Source organism: Haliaeetus albicilla, chromosome 2, assembly GCF_947461875.1.
Source record: "Haliaeetus albicilla chromosome 2, bHalAlb1.1, whole genome shotgun sequence".
NCBI lineage: Eukaryota > Metazoa > Chordata > Aves > Accipitriformes > Accipitridae > Haliaeetus > Haliaeetus albicilla.
Genome location: NC_091484.1, coordinates 13,499,179 through 13,524,822, shown reverse-complemented (window position 1 = coordinate 13,524,822; position 25,644 = coordinate 13,499,179). Strand labels below are relative to the sequence as shown.

The 25,644-nt window shown below is 41.1% G+C and overlaps 1 long non-coding RNA gene across 1 annotated transcript in view; it reads left to right on the top strand.

The window, feature by feature from the left end:
• Positions 1-24,958, top strand: part of LOC138688161 (uncharacterized) — a 46,290-nt gene extending 21,332 nt beyond the window's left edge. The window contains exons 2-3 of the long non-coding RNA XR_011327217.1: positions 12,193-12,345; positions 20,914-24,958. This is a non-coding gene — a long non-coding RNA (uncharacterized lncRNA). The remainder of the gene's footprint in view (positions 1-12,192; positions 12,346-20,913) is intronic.
• Positions 24,959-25,644: the final 686 nt, after the last annotated feature.

Here is a 25,644-nt window from a genome sequence, read left to right as displayed (position 1 = left end):
CTGCAGGTCTGGCAGGACTGCTCTGAGAGATGTCGGCGGAGGTTGGTTTCTTTAGTATCCTGGGATCCTGTGAATTGCTTCTTTTCCCAAGCTGGAGCGCTGTGAATTGGGGTAATATTTCCAAAGTATTGTTATGTAAATGAAACTCCCATTTCATTTCCTACCATAGGAGGGACAAAGAAGGTGGCCAGTTGTGTTTAGAGCATGCCATAATGCATCCTACCATAAAAATGGCAAAAAAGGAACCTCTTGTTATATGTGATAGCATGGTCCCATCAGGCTCCGGAGGCTTTGATCGTTCCCTTTTCTCATCTTCAAAAGGGGGGAACTTTGTTCACAGGAACACACTCAATCACAGGGATGTTTTATAGTTGGCTGTGGATGCGTTACCAGTTGGGATCCCTAATTATTATCAATTTGCAGATTGCCTTGAATGTCTTATTAAGATTCCTGCGGAATGATTGATCATAATCAAAAAATTAATCACCAATCAGCCCTGGCAATTAACATTAGCAAGTCTATTTGCATATATCTGATAATTTATGCTGCTGCTGGAAGAAGGGACTTTTGCTGAATATTATTGATTAGGGGAGAAGAGCCAGATGCTTCTATCATTGGGACATTAGGCTTTATTAGACAGGGCTAGTAAGGTGTAAGAAATTGAAGGGCATTCCTGCAGCCTGCTGTAATGTGGGCATCTTCAGGTGTCTAAAAGGAATTTCTTAAATGCATCCACTGAAATTTCTTAAATATTGAAATGTGGGATATCATGCTTTAAAGCAGCTTTGACTTTTGGCTCTTATTTACTGTAGATGCTTTAAATGTTGAGTACAAGAAAAACACTTGATAATATCAGCCTAGATTGTTAGATTTACTTTAGAAGTCATCACTTAATAGATACAATTATTTACTGTTATGAATAAAGAATTTGCAGGCTTGTGATTAATTTGACTAATTGTACTATTTAAACTATGAAGAATTGCATATCAAAGTCCTAGAAGTGGTTGACAATAGTCTACACTTTCAGTAGATTTTGTTTAATGAATTTATAATCTTTCTTCATATTTTTTTCTTTTTAAACTGATACTTTTATTAATGCAGTTGTAAAAAGAGGTTTATTATCCATATCATCAACACTAATTTTGTCTTCAAATTGTCTTGAAATTGCTTATAGGATAGCGCACCTGTTTAAAATGTTACGAGTCTGGGCACATTTTCTGATCTTTACAATCCTTTTTGCGCCATAACCTTTGGTTTTTCTTCAGCACCCTTCAGTGTCTCTCATACCTGTTGCCGTAAGTGCAGCTACATGAAAATGCATGGTCTGCTATCATAAATTCAGATTTGGCTCTCATTTACAGCTGCTTAAAGATTAGGAACAAATTCATCTCAGCCAGTACACAAAGTGATAACAGTTTATCGTCTTTAGTCATTGCAGCCCTATAAATGATAGCAGAATTAAATCTATTTCCACTAACCAGAGATGGTCAACGTTTTAAGTGACAGAATTGTATTGAAAATAAAGACCAAGAAAACCAGGATTTCTCTCTCTGGTTTCTGAATTAAAAAGGTAGAAGAAATGAAAAGATGTTTTCATTTAAAAAATTTGCATTCTTTTGATAAATTTTAATTTTCAGTTGTATAGCTTTATTGCAAGCTAGAAATCTTTGTAGTTCATATAGGATTTTAAAAGAGCCTCTTGTACTGAGTCTCTGAAAGTCTGTGCTGACTTTAAAACTAAAAAATGCTCTCTTTAAAATAAATGAGTAAATCATGGAAAACTCTATTCTTAACATAGCTAGATTGGTTTATTCTCTGATGTCAGCCCTATGCTTATCTCAGTCTTTCTTGAACAAAGGTTTTTTTTCTTTTTTTATTTATCTGTCTGTATACACTAATCTTTTTTGCAAGCTTTGAATGCCTGTGTCCTTAATGTCATTAATATATTTCTCTCAGTCTTTGACTTCATCTTCCTCCCATTAATGAATTCTGCAGTTGATTTGAAATGGGAACAGAATCAGACCCCAGCGATGATACAATAATCAGACCAGAATTCCAACACAATAATGGTATTAAAGAAGTCTGAAATGTTATTTCTTTTTCTTTCCGTGAGCATTAAGTGATCTGAAAAGAGACTATTATCAAATCCCAGCTATACGGTACTTGAGATCTTGGATTAACCAGTTATAACATCTGGGTTTTTGCTGAAGTTAGTTGGTAACTATGAGATCTTGTCACTGCAAAGTTCAGAGGTTAATTGAAATCAGAGAGGCATAACCCATTCAATGGTCCCGTTAATTACGCCCAGCTCCCGTCTCCCTCCTCCACCCTCCCATAAACATCGGCTGCTGACCACTCGCTGCCAACCAAGGGAGAAAGCCGCCGCTGGCCTGCTGTCATTCAGCTTGATGGCTGGGAGATGTTTAACGGCTGAGTCACTGAAGCTGATAAAAAATGCCTGCAATAGGGGAAAGGGATATGTGCATGTGAAAAGGGAGTTGGTGACATCCCCATACATCATCCCCTAGCCGTAATGTTACCAGTTTTTGCTGAAAGCTGGTAATGCTTTGAGATTTATGGCAGGTGTGCTTTGCTGAGTGCATAGCTTTGGTTGGGAAAATTGGGGAGGCATTCATCGGGATCCTGCAAGACTGGTAGGGATTTCTGGCAGTGGTTTACAGGCATGGTCTTTATGCTGCAGGAGTTCATATTGCCTTGAACGAGTAATATATTATAGTTAAAATATATAAATTTCCCTTCTTCTTTTACCAAACTGATATGAACAGTGGAATTTTGCTAGTAACTATTAATTATCTGATGTTTATTGTGATGGTAACTTTCTTCAGGGTTTCTGCAGTCAGCAGTTATGCACTATTTACCTTACTTTAACCGGACAAGCACAGCAGATTTCAGATCTGAAGGAACATTAAAATATCAAAATAGATCTGAATCTTGTAAACCTATCCTGACCTTGGAGGGGGGGTGGAAATATCTCCATTGCCTTCAGTGGGAGCTGGCTTGGGTAAGGAGAAAGAGAAGTCTTCCCACTTGGGGTAGTTTTGAGGTTAAGGATGGAAAATAATTTTGAGACATATTACTTAGAGCTAGGTGGACTATGGATGTCTTAAAAACTGGGATACCCAGGTAAAGAATCTAAAAATCTCACTTCGCACGTTTGTCCAAATTTACCTGATCTAAACCCTAATCTTAATGAATATTAAGCATAGGCCTGCAAAATCCCTTCCTCCCTTTCCTTCTCGCAGCTTTCCTCTTCCAAGAAAAGCCTGGCTTTCCTGTGCATTCCAGCCAGCCTGGAGAGGAGAGCCTGGTTCTTGACCAGTTTCTGCTGTTGTGTATCCGTATGATTGTCAGCGCTGTGTCCCGTGAGAAACGCAGTCTGGAGTCAGGACCCCGCTGTCATGTGCTGCACAAACCCGAGACAAAAGCACCCCTTGTCTTGAGCCATTCTTCCCTGATTTTAATCTCTGTTGTCTTTCATCTAGGTTTAAGTGACTGTTCTCAATACTACATCTGCCTGTGGTAGAAGCGGAGAGTGTTACAGCCTGAAATGAGGTCCTTGTTCCAATCACAAGAAAGTATATAAATCACCCAAATGATTCTTATGAATAATTCTCCAATATCTTGTTACTCATCCCCCAGAAATAACAATGTAGCAGTGTTAATAGAAGTTTTTTTCTGTAAACATGATAAAATGAAAGGGAAGCATCTTTGTATCTTCTTCCAAAAAGGCAAAAGCAAGACCCAAACTGTTGAAATCTTGTTAATGAGAAATGAAAACTTTTTTGAATTTCACAGCTCTTATTAGTTTTCAAAAAACAATCAAAAAACTACAAAAAATTCACTTGCTTTCATAGCTGGCAGCATCATTTTCTGCTTGTTTCACTAAAAAAATTATCAAGGCTACTTGATTCTACTTTATTCTAACTCAAAATTATTATTTTTAAATGTGATTTTATTTTTGTCAAGTAACTAAAAATGATCATTTCTATTCTGTGTACACTTAAAGCTAATACTTCATAAAAGCTTCTCCTCTGATGGGGTGACAACGACAACATATATATATATATATACTATATACAACTGTGAAAGGTGTTTTGTATGTAATTTATGTGCCTGTGCCATATACTAAGCCCATACACTACCGAGGAGGAGAAGCTAAATCAATCAAGAGTGATTTCCAGTGAACAGCCATATCACATCTACCACCCATTTGCTCTTGTCTGGCTGAGAAATGGAGCCATTTAAACCTATTGGGTCATGCTGAAATGGGGGCCAAAATCTTATCAATGTGCTGCACACAACCGAGCCTCATTTCATCTTCATTTCCAGAGGTCCATGGGCTGCAACTGTTCCCCATAGTCCAGCATTGCACGCTGGCTTCCTGGCTGCTGAGCTGATGCCAGAGTTGGGGAAACAACTTTTTGTTACGAATGGCAAGACTCTAGATTTGAACTGGTTTTATCTGCAGAAAAATATAGAGGAAAACACAATTAGTCTTCAGTTATTATGTGGATATGAAGATAAGCTTGAGAAATCCAAGTTTGCTGTGGAATACGAGGTGGAAAAATAAATGTTTTCTGTTCACTTGCTTAATGTTTCATAGAATCTTGGAAATGTTCCACTGCCTGACCCTCATGTTTTCAGATTATTTCCACATCTGTCTCAAAGCTGTACCCTCCTCAAATGGACCAAGCAGCTAGTTTCTTAGTTAAAATAATACAGCGTAAGAGCACCCTAAGCATGCTGAACATCCCTGTAGCTCGCCCTCAGTGTAGAAGACAGCACCTGGAAAGGCTCAGACACTGGCCCAAGCTCACAGGCAGAAGTAACACACGGCATGTGTTCACCGTTGGGTTTTCCTGTTTCTTGTTGCTTCATATTAAACATGAAATTCCATATGGACCTTTTAATGGTTGCTTGGAAATTGGATGTCTCTCACCCCAGAAGGACGTATCGGCATTCTGCACCTGATTGCATTTCTCCATTCTCCCCCACAGGACAAGTCAAAGGTTATGGTTCAGAGGAGGAGGAGTTTGTCAACAGCAGGTTCTCCTCAAGCTGAGAGGAGGCTTTTTCTCTTTAATAGCATGGGGAGGTTATGCATGGATGTAAATAGTTGTTTGAGTTTGCGTATGTGCATTTAGGAATCTGATCCAAAATAAACTGATATGAACAAGAAAGTTGAGACTGACCCCAAAATAAGTTGTTCTCATCCTAAACATTGGCAAGAGGAGTAAAGCAAAACAAACAGAAATAAAGCAGCAGTTCAGATCTAGGCACAAATTTCCATCCACATGTCTTTTGTTTTCTACACCTGCTTAAGGAAAGAAAAAAAGGGCTTTTCTGAACTGTAATACTTCTGAATACCCTTTTGAAAACTTCAGAAATTGTAATATTTTCAATGTCTCGCAATTTTGTTCTCTCCAGCGTGATGCTACCGCAGTGCTATTCCCCCACCGGGCTGCGACACGCAGCATTGACTTACCCAAATGATCTGCAGTGGAGCCAGCTCACGAGTGTAAGCATCCACGTAGCACTTCTTCACCCTATTTTGGCCTGAGTTCCTGAGCTAGTATCTCTGCACCACATTTTGCTCTTCCTACACACAAGCTGTCCTAAGGTGAATCCATACCAGCTTCCCCAGTGTGGTGTCGTGATGCTCAGTTAGCAATGCTGCTTCCCCCACTTCACAGTTGGGGAATTCAAGCAGAAGAGGTCAAGGTCCAGATCCCCAGCATGTAATTCTCCTAAGGGGCCTGGGCTTATCTGTGTCAGCCAGGGTCACTGACACGGGATGGTTCACAGCAAAATCTCATACCTGAATTTTCCAAAATACACCACAGTGCCCTGGGGTGCTTGGCCTTTCAATGCCTGCAGTGATATTTACACAGAAGCAGTGGGTAGGAGACCAAGTGCCCACATCTACTATTGAATCTAAGCTGCTAAAGTATGACTCTGCAAGTTATTTCAATAAGTCTACTCTCTTAAATTTAGTTAGGGAGACTGAAGTCTATCCTTGGAGCTGGGTGATGCTGTGTGAAACAATGATGAGCAGTTAACAGCATTATTCCTAATTACAAGTATTTAGAAATCATGAGTCAGGTTTTCCAAATCTTAGAAATAATGAAATAGGTTTTCAAAAAAGAATATTTCAGGCTATGTCTTGTTTCTGCTTTCTCAACTTTTTGGGTGCAATTGGTTTACTTGTGAAGTATTTCAACAGAAATACATGGTTTCTAAGCTTGCTTTTAAAAATGACACTCAGCTTCTGACATATTCCTGTGTTCTAGATCTGGGCTTTAACAGCAAGACCAAACATTCCTCGTAAATTTATATGTGCTAATAAATGCAAACTCCTTGCCAAAGTCATATCTCCCACAATATGCAAGGAGCATCAGAAGTGAAAAGTAAATTAAATCTGTGACTGTTTCCTAGTTCTGTACTTGAGGTTGCACAAATTTTAAAGCAAATGTAGATTATAGCCAAATTCTGTTACATGGGTTTCATTCAAAGTAACTTTGCTGCTGTCAGCTAGCCAGTAATATCTACTCTAGCCGTCAAATGTGATCACTAAAAATTCAAGATAGCTAAGAAATAATTACTATAATAATCTTTTTTAACTTGTCTTCTGCATCTCTATAGGGTTTACCTTACTTTTTTTTCCTCTTTCTTACTTTTACGTTTTCATAGTTTATTTTTAATACTGTTTCTTTGAATGGTGACAGCTAAAACTTTAAAAAATGAAAGTTGAGATTCTTAACAATCACCTAATGGCTGTGGCCAAGGCTGTAATGAAAGCATCAGTCATCTTGAGACCTGTGATATACTCACTAGAATTAATAAAATCACTAGCACTGGCAACAAAGGAGAGGTTGCCTTGTAATCAAGTTGCTCTGGCTGTATGTGACCTTATTGTAAGACTGTTGTTGGGTTCCCAAGGTCTTTAAAGACTGCTAAAGTCTGATAGACTTTATATAGTTTTCATTTCAAAATGTGCTCTTTATAATATATTTGCATGGTGGTTTGCACACAGACAAGCCCAATGAAGCTCAAACCTGGTGTTATTAATACATGAACACAGTCTTCAGCTTGGAGCTGGTTCTCACTTGGCCAGAGGATTCCCCTGTAGTTGCACTGTCCTGCACCCACGACATTTGTGTCCTACTCTCCAGCACATACATGCAGACAGAGTTCAATCCTCAGTGCAGCCTGCAGATTGCTCTAGCTCTGTTGATGGCAAAAATAAGCTTCACTTGACTTCAGCTGCAGGTATAAAACTTTCCAGATACTGAAGACTTAGCTGCTTTTTGGGTGTATGAGCTTCATGGAGTTCGGTGGAGTCTGCAGGAGTTTGCCTGTTCCAAGGATCCATGCTAGTGTTTTTAGGAAAGTTTTAAAAAAAATGTGTATTCCAATTGTTACTCATAATTGAGAGAATATTGCAAAAATCTGTGTAGCTTATTGACCTGACAGAGTGTAAACAGCTTTTTAGGAGCCTCCCAATATGAAATATTCCAGCCTTTGTATTTTTCTTGTACACAAAGTGCATGGACAGAATAAGCAATAAAATACCAGATGGATTTCCTTTGAAACATAATTACTATCCAGGTGCAGACCCCACTCTTCATAGTCAAAGTTTTCCATCACTTTAATAGGATTCTTTTAAGTTATAGTATCAGTGTCTCCTGACCTGAACTATCAGTCAGTGCACTGCACATATGGTAGCGGTGAGAAAAGAGAAGCGTTCACCTCTCAGTCCTCTTTGGCCAATGACTTTTTTTCCTGAGAATGGTAATTGAGATGCCAATTGGCGTCCACTCTGGCAGTGACTTTCTGCAGGGGGCACACCTGGCCTGAGAGACCTGTATTGAAATTCATTTGGTCTTTGCAGAGAGCCAAGCAAGAACATTTATTTTATTTTTTTTCCTCTTCTTTTCCTTGCAAGGGAGCAGAGCAATAAAATAATAATAATAATAAAAGGCATAACCAGTCTCCCCTCCCATTCTGACATGTTGAGTGCCAAAACTCAGATCAAGTCTTTAAGGCAAAGTACGAAGCAATGAAAACAGGGGCTTTATTATAAAGGCAGGCCTGTGAACTTTTTAACTCTCGCAGAGCTCCCGGATGTGCCTCTTCACACTGTACACAGCTGTTGAAGGCTTCCAGGGACTGTGGGTGGTGGGTGAGGAAAGGGGAAGAGGTGGTTTAGCTATGCACAATATTTCCCATAAGAAATAAAGCAATAGAGTCTCACCTCACTGCCTGTTTTTCCACATATATTGAGACGGGAATATATTTATATAACCCTATTAAAAGGGAACACGCAGTAGCAAACTCGGTCTTTAAATAGCTACTGTTCTGCATACTCCAGTCTCCAAACTCCTCAATTTCAACTCACACCCACTTACATTCTTTTGACATATTCCTCAGGTTTTTTGTGACTTTGGGGTCAAATCCAAAACTTATTGAAAGCAGTGGAAAGACACTCAGTGAATTCAGTGGAATTTGGATAATACTCTTAGAGCTCAGATACCATGGTGATAAATGCAATAAATTACATAGACAAAGGTTGCCCATTTTGGGCTAGCTCCACTTCTACAGAAACAAATTGAACTGTTGCTACTGACTGCCACAGGAATCAGTTCTGCCCCTTCCCTGGTGGCATTTAAGCAGCTCTCAAAACATTTTACAAATAAGGGGAATATCTTTATCTCCCATTTACAGAGGAATAAACTGAGGCATGAGGCCACGATTAAACCTATGAGTCAGGCAGTGCAAAAGAGCTAGAATTAGACCCAGATACCAGTCCCTGGACCACCCAGTGGAAAAAGAGAGTCTATTAGCTGCTAGAAGTCTTGTAGACTCTCCCAGTGCTACCAGGTCCTACTGATGCCAACAGGAGTGGAGGGCAACCAACATCCTCCTGTAAATCGTTGAGCGTTAATAAACTGAGCAGCCCTTCAGAAGCAGTTTGTTTTTACCACCAAGATGCATTATTTCATCTTTTCCCCCCCAGCATTCATATTTTCCCTTTGACTCCTGTTATTTTGGTTCCATTTAGCAAATACATTCTTGGGTTTTTTTTCCCATGTGTCCCTCCAGCCACCTTAGTTTGCCTTTTTTTTTCCTTCTTTCCCTTAAAAACTTTTTTCCTCATTCAGTGCACTAAGTGGATTTACGATCCATTTAGGCAGCTTACAGTGGCATTGCTTTTACAGTTCAGAGGCAGAAGGGCCATAAAAAGATTTACAGTTACAGCAAGAGTCAGTTGCATGGAAGTTCGAGATCCAAATTAGACAAAGGGAGCGGGGCTGTGTGAGTGGCCAGTAAAAGAAGCTTGGAAACAAAAACAAATGAAACTGCTGTTAGAGGAGGAGGTTGGGGTGGGGGCAGAGAAGGAGGAGGAAAAGTTGCCTGTTAACTTCACGTTACTATTGCAACAGCTCTGTTAATTCTGTTATATAAAGCCCTTTTTCCTCCTTTTTTTTCCTCTCTCAATGTTGTTGTTGGACAGATTTCCTTTGCAAACACATATCTCAAACTGAAGAGCAGCAACTTCACACAGTAGTTGAGATTTCAAGGCAGATATTCCCAGGATGTTGGCAGCTGTTTTTGCTGCTGCTGCTGGAACTCCAGGATACAAACTCCAGAGAATAAAACCAAGTGGCTGAAGGAACGGGACCAGTCAGAGTGGAGGACTTCAGGTTGCATTGCACGAGGATAATCTGGCATTTAAAAGAAGCTAGAGACTGGGAAATAGATTTTATCCTCTCCCCCACTAGATTTTTCCTGCTGACTTCAAAAGAAACAAGACCAGGCTTGACCAAATCCATAACAAGCTGAGGCAAAAAGGAGATTTGCCACTGACATTAAAGGAACATGTCTGGGCACATAGAGAGAGACTAGACTATAGCTGGAGTCTGCAGAAGGTTGGGGGCTGCACTTCTGTGAGACCCAGGCCATATGCCATTCTGTCAGAGCTATGGAAAGAAACCACTTTGGAAAGCAATGTGTCCTTTATGGGCAGCCTGGAAAGATGCCACCTTTGTTTGAATCTACAGGTGTGTCTGGCTGGATGGGTACAGCCACGTCTGCTCCGCTGGTGGGCTGAGTTGGTTTTGATGCAGGCTGGCTATGGTCTAGGTGCCATTTAATCTGTACCATGGCACTGCATCTGGGCTAATAGGCCTTTCTGAGGGATCTAAGCTTAAGAGTTCAGGGAAGATGCCATGCTAATACAACAACAGGGCTTGAAACTGGTGGGAGTGCAGGTGGACTCATGCACAGGGCAGTCTGCACTTAACCACAGAGATAGGCTCTATTCAAGCGCAGCGTGAGAATGGCTCCAATGAGCCCATGCTTGACTATTTACTCCACTTTGTTGGGCTTTTATTGTACTTAAGTAAGTATAGAATGTGGAAGCATTTGTAAATAAGCTGTATACATAAGAAAGCCAATATTTCCTAGTTTTGCTCTAAATGCCAATTTTTTTTTTAGATAGTTGAAAAGCACACTATGGTTTTGTTTTCCTTCTCGTTGCCGTTGTATTTATTCTGCTGTTCCCATTTCTAACCAACTTCCTGTTCAAAATATCGCCTTTAGTTTCACATAGATATGGCACTTCATTTCCTGAAGTCTGTCATACAGTGATGCTATCCGACTGCCTTCTGGGCAACACTCAGTCAATGCCTGCATTTCATAAGTGGGTGTTATGTCTGTTAATTGCCTTATTCTTATTTTCTGTTGACTGTTGTTACATTATTCAGGATAGCAGCAGCACAGGAGTATTTATTTCCTAATTTCTTGTGTATTTTTTGTCAGCTTCACTGGTGAGGTTGGTGGAGTTCTTGACACTGCTGGGTCTCTTGGACGTTGTTTCCTTGGTGTCTTGGCTATCCTTTACTTGCTATGTGCTCACAGCTTTCCAGTGAAATTAGTGTTACTGGTGGTGTAAAGGACACTGGGATCCTCTGGAGGAAAAAGCACTCCATAACGATAGACTTTTAATCCTTGTTCCTTACTCCCACACATTCTTACATGGGTATTAACACTCAGGTTTCAGGTTATCTATAAGAGGAAAAAAAGCATTCACAGTGCTTTCCCTGCATCCCTTTTAGATCTAGTTCTTCCTCCTTCAGAAGAAAAATCTCCTAATAAGAAGAGTGGTAATATTTTAGAAAGGTTTGGCTGGTGTTTTGCTCTCTAGGGGAAGAAGCAGCCAGCCTCAGAGAGAGGCTTCAGCCTAAACCAGAAACAAAATACCACTCAGGCCCCTATTAAAATTTAAACGCTAATTGACAATAGCCAGACGGACATATCTTACTCCTTCCCCCCCGCCCCGGCAATCCATATATGCAGCCGTCCCCTTGCAAGCCTTGGACGCGTGAAGTGCGTGGTGCCGTGTTTGCTTCATGCGCATTTGTGGTGCTGGGCTCTGCAGCCCTGTGATATTAGCTGTCCTGCCAGCTGGTTCCCTTTCTAATTGATGTTTCGTGTGGTGCTGTATAAACCTCAAGTGACCAGTCATTCAGGACACTGATGGATTTCTGTAGCTCCCACTGGAGATTTTCAACAAGACATGGAACTGTTACCAATTCTGCTGTGTCAGGGCTGTTCCTGTCTCCTCCTTCTGCATCCCCCCCACCCCCCTCTAGCACTCACTCTTGCTTCTGTCTCCTTCCCCTCTTTCTTTTTCAACGAGAAGGGCCTTGAACTTCTGGTAGAGACTTGACATATGAGAGAAAGCATTGAAAAGAAGAAAAGACTATATTTTATGAGTGATGGTTAAAATGTATTCTCAAAGTACTATTTTTTTTAAAGTTGAATATAGTCATGTGGACAATACAGCAGTTTCCATGAAAAATTCTTAGAGTGGTAAAATGCTTCACTTTTTGGGGGGAGAAGAAGTTTGCAAATGAATACAGCCTTTTTATAGATTTATCAGGTCTGTATTTCTGGTTGAATTCCCTCCTTTTGTTCTTTTCCTTTTTCTTCTATATTTATACAATAAATAAATAAATAAACAAATGCCAGTAAACTAGTAACTTTTAGACTTTATTATGATTCTATTGATTTTAAAACCAAATCAGTGTTTTCAGTTTGAATCAAGTTGGTAAAAACATGAAAAACATTTTGGAAATATTTTGAAAAAATGCTTATTATTCTTTATAGAAATGAGTATGCATTTCCTGAGGAGGGGTGTAGAGCAAGCTGCTTCTTTGTCTATGAAGAAAATAGGATTTTGAAAGCTAAATTTTAACGGCCATCGATGTCACAGGTCAATACAGCCAAGATCCAATGCCAGGTCTGAGATCACCAGAAAAGGTAAGTTAATTTTTCCATTGTTGGAATTGTTTTAACTCCTTCCCTCTTCAATTTACCTTCCGCTTATTACCTCCTTCAGAATTGAAAATGGACCATACGATGTTGCAAAGGACTCAGTTGCCCTCCCCACCACCCTCCTCCATCCCCAGTGGGTCCCCCTGTGCCAAGGCACAGCTGGGGCACAGGAGGTGCTGCCGTTCCCTCCAGCCCCGTGCACGGACATGCGCAGGGCAAATCCCATGTCCGCAGCTAGGCTTAGGCTGTCCAAGCGAGCTGCATATCAGAAATGACTTTTACTTAACCTAGGAGGCCCCCACATCCCCTTTAAGCTGTTCTTGACTGTGTCTTTGAGTGTGTAATGTGCTCCATCAACAAATAACCTGTGTTTTTTTAACTGGGTCATTTTGAGTGGAGTTGTACTTCAAGCACGGGGCATGGGGAGGAAGTGGTGGGACTAGGAGCAGAAGGGGAGACAGCAGCAGCCTCAGACCCAGAGGGCTGCAAGGAAGCAAAATATGGATGGCTGCCAGAACAAATGCAGCGCCTTTTGGGAAACCGTTTCAAGGCCTCTTGAAAAAGTCAGAGAACAAAGAGGTTAAGGAAGGCACATAGAACATCAGACCTCCAGGAGAGCTGCTCACCATGGGCAGGTAGCTCCAACAGGGGTTTGCCCATGCTTCCAGATGGCACGTTGCCGTCTTGCTCTGTTATCACACCTTTGATGAGGTTGTCTGTGGACACCGAGGCCAGAGCCTCTGGACTTTTACAGTCTGGAAACATAAAGTGTTACAAAAATGAGTGGAAAAAAAGAGCTCGAAAGTAGCAGCAACTTTGTAAATCTCCATACGTGGTCTACCTTTTGGGGCTGGAATGAGGATCCTCAAAGGCATTTATGTGGCTAAAAGTCTGTGAGGCCTCGTCAAAGCACAATGTTGTGTTAGAGAGAGCAACATCTGGGAAAATTCCTGTGCATGTTTCCTCCCAGGTTGATCTGTGTGAGTTTATGGCCCTCTGGCTTGTTTATTAAATTTTACCTTTTGGATTTAAATCATGACAAAAACTCATTGTAAGAATAAATTGCACATTTCAGCTTCTGCTTACTCAAAACTTAATGGAAAAAAAGCTCCTATTTTCAGTCCTTGATTTCTCTAGGAATTTTAGTGTCATAAGTCCCCTTTTTATTCCACAAATGACTATGTTCAATGTTTTTTTGGAGTGGTTATTAGTAAACTGCAGTTTCAAAGCCTGCAGGCGGCGCCCAAGAGCACTGAATATGACTTCTCCAAGCTTTCTATTTTTATTGGCCAGGTCCTGATCTCAGTCACATTATGAAGCTTTGATGGCTGATGGAGATGAGGATCTGATCCGATGTGTTAGTAAAATGAGGCTTCACTGATTTACAGCTAAAAAAAAAAAAAATCTGTCACAGCTTCTTTCTCCCTAGGGTTGATGACTTCATTTTGCTGTTCAGCGGTCCATGGAAGGCTTTTTGGGTGCTGGCTTTAGGAGTGGGCATGGTAATAGAGACCTCTCGTAATGAGCTGGGGAACCTCAGAGCCTCACCCTCATTGACAGGACCAAGAGAAAAGGCTCATGAACATACCAAAGCAAAATGTGCAGTTACAGGGATACAATAGTGATACAGTAGATAGGATATACTGCCAGAATGCTGTCTAAGTAGCCATTAATGGACATCTGAGTTTTGCTAAATAATTAATGTGTCTGTTGTATCTTTTTCTTATAGATCTTTCAAGGAATTTAGTTTCTGTTCCTTTGCATTTAGTTTCTGTTCCCTGAAAGGCTGCTTTTGAACCTGTCTTCTCAAGTGTTCATAGACATTGTCTGTAAGGCAGTTTTCTAATAGTAGCTTATGTCCTTTATAGCCAAAAAGCATTTAGTCCCAAGTGCATAACAAGATAGATACCTCTCTTTGCTCTCATGCTGCAGTCTGGAAACTGCACTGGCTTTGCAATCTTACTTTGCAAACTCACGCAATGCAGAAATACCATATAAATGATGGGGTGTGGAAATGCTGGCAACAACAAGCTCCCCCAGAACATAACTGGTCCTTTTCCATTTTTTCCTCAGTGTCTCTGTGGTTGGGCTGGCTGGCCCAGATGATTGGAAAAGGCTCTGTTCATTGTTTCTCGTAACGCCTGAATAGCTGGGGAGTTCTGCCACCTTCGTCCAAAATCCTGGCTGTCAGCATGAGGAGGATGTCAGCTGTAATACAACAACTCATATTCTTATCTTCTTATCACCAGTTATTTTCCCTGAGTGCCAGTTGACCACTTTGGCTTCTGCTTGCAGTTCTCAAAGGGAAAGAAACCAATATAATCATAGTATTAGTGGCTAGATCAAACATATCCCAATGACCAGGGGACTAAGCAGGGCTGAGTTTTTGGTTTGGCCTTTGCTGAAGGTGGGAGATGTTCACTAACTTCAGTTGCAGAAGGGGGTGTGGATCCAGGCAGAGCAGGCTGCACATGCAGGCAGTTTGGAGGCAGACACTGGGTGCGGACCGCTCCAGTCCTTGCAGGGGGGATGCGGCCCTGAGTGCTCTTCTCTGCTCTTAAAAATAGCAGGTAGGTCACAGCTAAGGTGTGAGCTTAGCTCCAAATGATGGTCAATTCTCTGAAACAACCCAAACCTTTCAGCATATCCGCTTAGGACAAGGTGTTCTTCCTCTTCTGAAGCACAAAGGAAGGAAATGTATCTTCAGGAAATGTTTATTTTACCCGTGGATTGTCTGAAGCAAGGTTCGACAATACCCGGAAAAAAAAATTCTCCACAAAATTAATATAAAAATAGGAGGGGTTATTGACAAAACACATGATTTTTATGAGCTAGAGAAAGGAAAATGTGCTGTAATGCTCTATGCCAGCGGCTAAGAGTGCAACCGGGCGACCGTGGTGCAGCTGACGTGTGACCCGCGGACCCTGTCGTCCATGGGCCAGGTAAGTCAGGAGGCAGTTCCCTGTCCCCATCCTCTCAGCTCTTTACACGTCTTAAAACAGCCATTAGAAAACAGAACAAGTGAGATACTTAGCAATAGAAATGATTACATGTTGGAAGGAGAGATACTACTTAACACCTGACCCAGAGGGGTAATTTAAACACCCAAACCTGTAGGAAGCCTCCTTCTTTCTTCAGACCCCGAGAGATTTGTTAGACACATTTCTTCTGAATACTGTGGCTTAGCTCCCCTCCTTTTTTTTTTCCACCTTTATTTTTCCTAGTCTTGGAGAGCTGTAGAGGAAATCTTGAAGGCAGCTGGTCTCTGGAAATGAAGCTTAAGAGATTTAATGCCTTAACTAAGAATGAAGGAGTTAAAAAGAAAATAAAAGAAATATTTAATTTAGTTCTCTAAAACAGAGCTCTGCCCAGTCCCCTCCTCCCACGTACGCACCATCGACACCCTACCACAGAAAACAAACCCCTCGGTTATTGCATAAGCCTGACACAGCGTGTCCCTGCAGTCTGCCGCAGACCTATAACCTCCTGCTCCTTTAGGCTGGCTCCAGCATGCTACACTGTGAGTCTGAGTTGACTGAAATAAGCATGGAGAGAGGCTTCCACAGAAACCTCTAAATGGGTTTTAATGTCTCCCCACCATAGGATTCCCGGAATTAATTTGTCTGGCTTTTGAAATCAGGGACGCTGTGTTAAGGAAGATGGATGCCCCTAAGACATATTGAAAAGAATGAAGGGATGACAGTGGTGGTTTATGTAGCAAGCCTGGCCATGGATGCAGAGTAGTAAATGTGGTTGGTTGGTTGAGATCAGATTTTTTTATTTTTTCCAGTGGCAGCGCCCATGTAGTTTATTTATTTATTTCCCCCTTTCACTTCAAGGCACCTAACAACAACACTGTATTTTATAAATCCCTGTGATTATAAATCTAGAAGGATGGCATTCTTGGTTTCCTCAGAGGCCAGGAGTCTATACCCACAGGAGACAGATGGGAGAAGTATCCAGCAAGCTTTCTATATTATTGCACAGAATTGCAGGAACTGGTTTTGGTTTACACCGCATGGGGGAATGCAAAGTCTGCACAGAGCATCTCCATTTACTGCTTCCTCTGTGTGCAGCCAAGGCAGGATGGCTTACACTCCCTCTGCACAGTTACTGGGGAGGGAATAATGTCATGCCTACCCTGCAAAAGATGCAAAGCCACTGCTTTGCATCAACTGTTCCCATTATCCCGCTGGTAGGATATGGCCCCAAAAGATTAGAAGTGCTTCATGTAACTGTGCAAAGCTGGTGCGAAACTCCAGGCTGGGTCAGATCCTTTCTCCACTTCCACTTCTGTGCCTTGTCCCAGCAGAATGGCTCCAAAAACTGCACTAAAAAAGCATCCCCTTACTTTCCCTTGCAGGGCAGCAGTGGCTGATGAGACTTTGAAACCCCCAAGATGCGGAGAGCAAATAGAGATGGTTGCTGCAGAATAAGTCAGGTTGTGCTGCAAAGTTAGGAAGTGTTTTTCCATAGTTTAGAAGATGGTTTTTAAAAGTAGGCGATTTAGTTTAAATTTTTTCATGAGCCACAAGGTCAGCTATGGAGTAAGAGATGGATTTAGATTTAGAGTCATCTCCGAGCTTTGAAAAAAAAAAACCAAAACCAACAAGTGTGTTTGATTTTGGTGCTTTGCTTCATCTTCTTGCTGCCTTGGTAATGGGGCTGCTTGTGGTGTTGTGGGGGCAGCCCCACAAGATCTCTGATCCTTCCCGCCTCTTCCTATCATTCACCTCCTCCCCAGCCCTACCAGAGTCAAATATAAACTTTCTTAAAATGAGCACAAGATTCATCCCACTTGACCAAGCCTGACTTCCCAGAAAATAAACAGAAAGAGCAGAGCCAGCCAGCCCCCTCTCCCGAGCTGCCAGCCTCCAGAGAGGCGATGGATGGACCCAGAGCAATTCTGAGCCTTTTGCAATGGAGAAGAGGGTGCCAAGGACAGGGATCCCACCTAAGGGACTTCCAGGGTCCACTGTAAAATAGCAATATTGCTAAGTGCCTTAATTTTCACAGTTCTGATTTCTTTTTTTTAGTTTCAGTTGTATCCTGGATAACTGGACACAACTGTTTCCCTGCCTTGATAATGGATCAAAAGGAACCAGGTCAGTAGCACATATAAGTGCTGTTGATAGAAGAGGGCTCTTCAGAGCTCAGCACTTGAAGTAATCTGAACAGCGCAATAGCTGATTCCCTTTTATGATAATTTTTACTGTTGCCCTTTGTTTTCTTTCTATTAAAATGAAAAAAGAAAAAAAAAAAAGCCAAAACACCCATTGCCCAAATGATGTCTATTCATTAAAAGAATGACTAAAAATAAAGAATAAAATATGCTGAACAGTTTGCCAACCCAATTTTGCCTTCAGAGTGGAGTAAATTAATTTCTGCTATGCAGAGCCACCTAGTACCACACTGAGTGGGATGTGCTAGTACTGTACCAGCTGGCCACAAAGGTGGACGAGTGAGTGGACACTGGAAGGGCTTCAGTTCCCGCTCTCTGGAGCAGCTCTCCCAGACACTGGACGTCCCCCAGTCACTGTGCCAAGTCTCATCTGCTGGGAGGCTTTGTCCTTCAGTGCCTGGTAGCATACTCAAGGCAGCGAAGCTCTGTGGTGCAGCTGCCCTAAAACCACAGGACCAGCCGTGACCTTTTGGACTTGGTCCATGCTGTTTTCTTAGACTCCTGACCCCACAGGCATTACCCGTGTAATTCCCTGGGAGCAGCTGTGTGCAGGTGTTGCCTATGGTATTAAAGTGATTCTCTCTGAAATAGCATGGGAAAGAAACCAGCATAGACAAAATAATAAATACACCTGTATAGGACTCCTTTTCCTTACCAGGCAGTAGATGTTTTGGGTCAGAGTTATCCGATATATCCCGGATCCCCTCTTCCTGCGCTCGTCACCTTCTCTAACTCATGATGTTTATCTGCCTTTCCTTTCCCAGGACAGGTATCTTTGATCTCGGCTCGCCTCACTGTTAAACAGTCTCTCTTGCAATGAAAGCGTGAGCTTCTGATCCTCACTAATCCCAAAATATCCCGTATGATTGTGTGAATCTCTCAACTTTCTTCATCCTACCAGCAATACCTGGCTTGTTATTTAAAAAAAAAAAAAAGAAAGAAAAGAAAGTGAGAGAGCCTTTACACTGCACCAGACCTGATCTTTACGGAAAAAAAAATCTTCAGCTAAGACAGCTGAAATGTTCCCTCCTGATGGCTAACTGCAGCAAGCAGCAGTAGTCACACAGTGCTGAACTGAAACACCTTCCTCTGTGTGTCTTCTTGCTTTGTCTATGCTGATATTCACAAGCAGCCTTAATGAGGACAAATGTAGTTAATGAAGATTGGCCAACACTTCTGTAAATTACATATGTGCCGCTAAGGATAACACGAAAAGTTAAAAAAAAATTTTAAAAAAGGAAAAAGACTTATTTTCATGTTAGGTTTCAATTTGCTGCTTTTTTTTTTTTTTTTTTTTTTACTATCTGCTGTTTTCCACTGTAAGCATTATCTATTCAAGCCAGAACAGATTAAAGCTAATTGTTAGGCCCGTCTGTTTTTCCATCTTACTGTTTTATCTCCTAAGCAACTTTATTTGGTACAAGACAAATAATCTGAATTCCTGAAGTCAGAAACAAGGAGTGAGAGTCCGGGAAACTGGCTGCTGATCGAATGCAGTTTTTGCAAGTGTGGTTATGGTTAGAAACTCTAAATATGGCACTGTGTTACTGTACACACGGTAACTGCACCCTGTGTGTCAATGTCTGAGTCACAGTAGCGTAGTTTACTGACAAAAACATGTTTTACTACTCTCAGCTGCAAGGAGTCAATAGAGTTGGGAGTGAATGAATTGGGCTCGCTGCATCCAGTGTTACCAACCGAATGACCGGGCTCAGTGCATACCCTGGTTTTACTTTCGGTAAGAGGGATGTAAGCAGAAGGGGCATGGTTTGGCAAGCAGATGTTGAGCCAAGTGTCATTTAAGCAAAAGGGAATGGTTTGTTTGTGCCAGACGAAGATGCCAGCGAGTGGGGATTCCTGCCTGGCACCCCATGGGGAGGGGGCTGCACTGCGGGGGCGTAGTCAGGAGAGCTGTGCGATGCCCATGGAAATGAACTGACTCCGCTTCTGTGAAAGCATATGAAAAGTTTTGTTTCCAGCACCATGCAGAACAGAAGTGTCTTTCTAAGCCTGGATGCTGTGAAACAGAATTGTCGCCCTGCAGCTCCCTCTCCCCCTGCCTCAGGATAGGCTCCTTCCACCAGCAAATGAACTGTCAAAAGCTTAATTTTTTTCAACTTTTTAATTGAACTGACTTGATCTGAATGTTATTGACAGAAACTAAATTAATATAATGTTTTTCTTTTAACAGAGCCCCCCCTTTTTTTAATGTTTTAAATAATAAGTATCCACCAAGGAGACCAGCTGGCATTCCCATACTGTACATGTTTGTCCTAACCTTTACTATTGACTGACTTCTTATACAGCATGCATCTGCAAAAGTTATTAATGGAAAGTATTAAATAAATTTGGTTTAATATTTGGTAAATAAGAGGTGTCTTTTCTTTGTGCTGGAATTTGTGTTCCAAATGTCTATGTTTGTGTTATTTATATTAATATATTTCATGGCCTGCTTAATAATAGTAGCAATTAAGATAATAACAATAAATACTAATAATACTGAGCTCTTCTGCTTTTCATCAAAGGAGGTCAAGACTCAAGGGTATACCTCTGGGGCTGGTATAATGTAGATCTGATCTTCTCCTGGTATTTCTTTTTGTGGAAAGTTAGGAGTATCATGCAAAGATCACATTGCCTGTATTTTGGCCTCTGGAATGTCTCTTAGGCATTATAAATGCCAGTAAGAAATATAAAATTGGAAAGAAAACAAACACCAGGACATTGAAAAATATAACCACAAATACTGACCTATTTGGTTTTTTCTGATTTAGCAGAATGCTATTAATATTATAATTAAAGCTGTTTTGTAGCCTGGGGGCTCGAACACCTGGCTCTTATTAGAGCTGGATCCATATTGTGTGGTGGGGGAAAAAAAAAAAAAAAAAAAAGGACAAGAGAGGAGATGGCCCGAAGAAGAACACAAGAGGGCACAGTGGCACCTGTGGTGCACTTTTTGTTCGCTGGCTTTTTGAAATGTTGAGGGCAGGGTGTTTGCATGACATAAATAATTACGGTAACAAGGTTGATTCGTTGGAACTGTAAAAATGTAATTTTGTCAACTTGAAGTGGATTGTTTACTAGAATTATTTTTTGGTTAGTTTTGAGGATCAAAGATAAGATATGATGACTGTATTATATAAGGTTAATATGGCAATAAGCCCTACTGTAAGTTTGACAGAATTAACCTGGGCAGTCAGTAGGAAAGGTACCTATTGTATTAAATAAAGTACAAAACTCACATTCCAGGCAGGTGTTTTCTGCAGCTCTCCTCATCTATTGCACTATTCTTGTACCACATTGTGCTAATGAAAACTAGTTCTGTGATTTCAGAAGCAAAGGATACTAATGCTGCTTTTCATTTTCTGTTCAAGGAGGACATGGGTTTCTGCAAAGCCTTTTTCATGGGACTGATCAGAAATGACCCAAGCAAAACCAAGAAGCGATAGCTGAACCTCAAGCAACCTCACCCTGGTAGATGCTGCTGAATTGAGGGGTCACTGCTGAAAATTTTCTTCTGAAAGAGTCAGTGTTGTAAATAGCTATTTGGAAGGAAGCAACACAGAAATAAGCAGGATCCTATCCCAGATGTTAATCTGAAGTTCAGAGATCACAGTTTTCCTTAGATGTCTCATGCAGGGTGCTTGCTCGGGGAGCAAACAGCCTCCCTGTACCATGGTCACTTGCCTGTGTTGGCTTTTGCAGAGGGAGAACTGGGGTCAGAACTATTCCACCAGAGCAAGTCCAGTGAAGTTGCAGACAGTCTTTTTTGGATTTGTTTCGTCACTGTTTCTGACTTTCACAGGACATTGCAGACGGGGCCTTTACTATGGGAATTGTGGTTGAAACCTTTGAATACTGTAATCCATAACATGACATTATTTCACAATTAAAAATGAACAACGACCTTCTTTTCTTTGCAAAGAAGTCTTCATCCTCAGGTCTCCCATATGTACTATTTGTAAGACACGACTTCTCCTCCCATCCAAACCAGCCTCCAGTGGTTTCTTACCCTCCCAGAAGTCAATCAATCTGTTACTGTATATGGAGCTGCAAAAGGAAGATGCGATACTACACTGCACACAAAAAAGTAAAGAAACAACATCATTAACATCTTAATATCCTGTCCTGACATCTCACAAATTATTTTAGACTTCATAGCCAATGTAAACAGGTTTGTTTTCAACTCCCCTAATTGCCTGCTAATTGAGAGCAGATGCAGGCCTCAACTTTCGGCAGATAAAGAACAGCCTCTTCTCTAGGGTTTTGCATCTATCATGAGGTCTCTGATGTATGCTTGCAAGCTTCCCTGGTTAGTGATGCCGAGGCAGAGAAGAATTGGAACTGCTCCTCTTGAATCGTGCCTGAAACCTCAGTGAGACAGAAGGGAAGACAGAGCTGTGGGACTCATCAGTAACATCATCATCATTATTGTTTCATTTCGTACTTCAGTGCACTTTCTGCACCGGCATAGGTTTCCTTCGGGGGGGGAGTTCTCCGAATTATAGATGGGTTTCTCGTTATGATAGAAATCACTGGGTTTATGAAAAATGCATTGCTGTCATATTCCATTATCTACTTCCTCCCATGCTGCAATCCAGTAGCTTGCAAGTCATTAGATTCTTTTTCAGAGTTCCTTTGAAATAATCCTTTCAAAAAACACTATTCATTGGGTATGACCCCGGAGAGATACTGTCTGGTACTAAAGCTCTCTTTCAGTTCTGTGAGGGAGACCTGTAACAACAAGATAAGTGCATGTATATTCCAAGTAATGTCTGGAGTTTGCTGCCTCCCATTAAATGCAATAGGAGCTCACAGTTCAAATGGTAGAATTTTGCTTTGTAAATGTAGGAGAAAATGTAGTTCAGATATATAGGTAAATTTGCATTTGGTAGTGATTTAATGTTCCATGGTCTGTTTTAGTTCCAACTTAAATATTACATTAAAACCAGCAATAAAAAAAAAAAAAAAAGGAAAAAAAGAAAAAGAATGCTAACTGCTGGGTTCAGAAAGAGTGGATATGATTTTGTTCTTGCTGTCAGTGTAGCAGTGAGCTGCCTTTCACTTTCTGCTCTTCATTTAGCAAGTCAGCAGCAGTACTTAAATGATAGCCCTCCGGTCTTTCTTCAGGACTGTTTTTGCAAATGAAAGCAGGAACTTCAAATCCTTGTGTTTTTCATATCACTTACAAGGTGTTTTGTGAATTTTAACGTTTTGCATCTATCTGCGAAAAGGTGGAGGGCCTGTGAGTAATCCTCGGTTAGAAATGCCCTTTGTGCAGGGAGGCTGCATGGGTTTGTACCACTGGGTTCAGGAGATCATAGAGGGATATTTAAAATAGGAAAAAAACAGCCAAAAATAAGAAACAGCTTGGTGGTTTGTGAATGATAAACGAGTAGAAAAATAGAGGGAAGAATTCACATCTAACCGATGTCATTCAGAAATACCTGAAGCACCTGGCTTCTGGATTATGAAACATTGTTCAGTCCCAGAACCACAAAACCTTCAGGTTTTCACTGTGATTTCTTCATGAAGCCCTCTGTCTCTCCAAGGGCTGGCTCCAGGCCTCCCTGTGAACACAGAGTCACCCCTGCTGACATTATCCCTCTCTGGAAAGTTGCCACAAAGCTTGCAGAATAAAGTCCTGATCTAACAGCGATGCGAGTGGTTTAATAGGAGGGCAGGGGGACTTGAAGTCAGTAGCACAAGGCATAACAGACTAAAGCAGCGGTCCATTAAATCAGCACACTGGGGCCTAGGCATTTACAGTCACACAGTCAGATGTTTCCAGTAATTATTTCCCCATAGCATTTTTATTAGGTGCTCCATAAATAATATTCACTGCCGTGCTCTTCTCATGGTCTTTTATAAAAAGAGAGGGAGGAGAGAAGAGAAGGAGAATTTTCTTTACCTTCAGCTTGATTTTGAGGTAATTCTGTCTTTCAGTCCTATTGAAGCAGGTATGAGCTTGGAAAATATGGGCAAATTAGTTCCTCACTGGCCAAACGTTCCCTAAAACCATCATTGGACCAACTTAACACAAGGTAAGTTTCTCTTTCAGATTTAGATTTGTCTGCTTGTCTTGGATCCCATACAGACCTAGGATACAAAGGTAAGCAAGTGCTGGGATTGGAGTGGGATTTTTTTCTATGTATCCTTTGTTTGTTGTTAACTTTTCTTTTCTTGGTAGTATTTACGTAGGTCAAATCCAGGGTCATCACACCAACAAACACCACTGCCTTCTCCTCTATGAAAAGACCTTCCCAAAACTCAACACTGTTGCTGTGTGTTTCATCTGGTCTGTACGTGCAGCACCTATTAACGAAAGCTTGCTTTTTGATGGAGGCTACTGTGCAAAGGCTTTTTCCCAGAAAATATCACTGTGTTGCCTGAATTATAGTATTAATGTTAAGCAATACAGCTTCTTTCCTGGCACTAGGACTTGTGTTTTGCAAAGGACTTCTACTCAGGTATTTGATTTTCAACATCAATTTTCTAGCCAAAGTAAGATTGCCCAAATAAACCCAAGGATTTGGGATTTTGGGGGGATTTTTTTTTTTACTTATTGGACTGCAATATTGCGACCAACCCCAAGCAGAACTTAGAAGAGCAACAGTAAAAGGAGGTGGAGTAAATAGTCATGGTTCAGGTTTGCTACTACCAGGGTCACAAACTCTTCCACCTGTGTGTACAAAACCTCTAAGCAGCAGCAGGTGTGTATTTATATAGATGTAAACACAAGTGCAATACTTCTGTCTAAGCTGAAAATCTGTGCATCAAGTGTACATGAGCACACGGAGCACAGAAATTGTTAATAGCTGGGCAGAAAATAGAGCTTTAAATAAAGAGCATGGTTTTGCTTATAGTAACTGTCTTTGCTCAAGTTTGGTGGCCTTGCTCCTTGGTTGTCTCCATGTTTGTATATGAGGGTACAGTGCCACATGGCTGTAATTTCGAAGGGAATGGAGTATTTTCATGCAGCGAGCTGTCAGCAGACTAGAGCTATCTTAGCAGCCCTGCCTGCTGGCTGAAATATGTAGTATGGTCCTTTGACCTATGATCCAAGACTAGGGTCAGACCTAACACAGCCCTCACACCTCGTCTAGAAGAGCCAGGTGAGAGAACTTCCTACAGCTCTTCCAGGAGCACATTGCTGAAGCCTGTCGCAGCTGAAACACACTCTGCTGTTGGCCATCGCTTTAGCAATGCCAGGGGACATAGCATCAGTAGGAAAAGACGAATCATTTGTTTCTCAGAAAACATTGTCCCAAAATAATTTCTCAGTTCTTTTTGTTCTCTGTTCCATTTCTGGACTGCTCAAGCTGGGGAAGTTACAGCCTGAAATTAAATATGAACCTATTCAATATAAATGTGTGTATCTATTTTGTGGTATAGGAAAACTGAGTTCAGTGAACCCAGGCCATTGGCATTTTATAATTTCCTCTTGCTCCAGCAGGTAAAGGATTAACCCATTGTTATTCCTCTCTAAAGGAACAGAGAAAAAGATATACTCTGTAAAGACCCTGATTTAAAAAAAAAAAAAAATCCATTGGGTTTTTACAGAAATATTTTATTGGAACCATAAGGTTTCTTTTTTTTGAGAAAGAGAAAATTTGAAATCCGGAGTTTATTTTTCCTTCAGTGTCTCTCCTAAGAACCAACAGGAATTGAGATATTTTTTTTTCTCTCTTGTGTTTGTACCTACTTATTAAACACACATGTGGCCTGGATTCCTTGCGTAGGTGCAAAGAGGTTTGAAAAAAAGAAAAAGAAAAAAAGGTGTAACCCAGTCCATTGACCTGTCTCTTTGCCCTTAGGACTCTTTCGAACAGCTGTGAGAAAAAGAAAAAGGGGGGGGAGACAGAAAAAAAGAGGCAGTTTAACAAGCCAAATCCAGATGTTCATTTCATACACACACCCTGAACAGCTTTTGCATGGTTTATTTCATTTTCTGAAACCATTTTTCACCAGCCTGTTTTCTCAGCTGGGAAACTTCTGGTGTAGTGTTTTCAAAAAAATATTGCATTTGGCATTACAAGAAAACAGAGCCTTTAAGACATTAAAAGGACAATATCCTTGTTTGACTTGGCCCAGGGAAGCAGAGC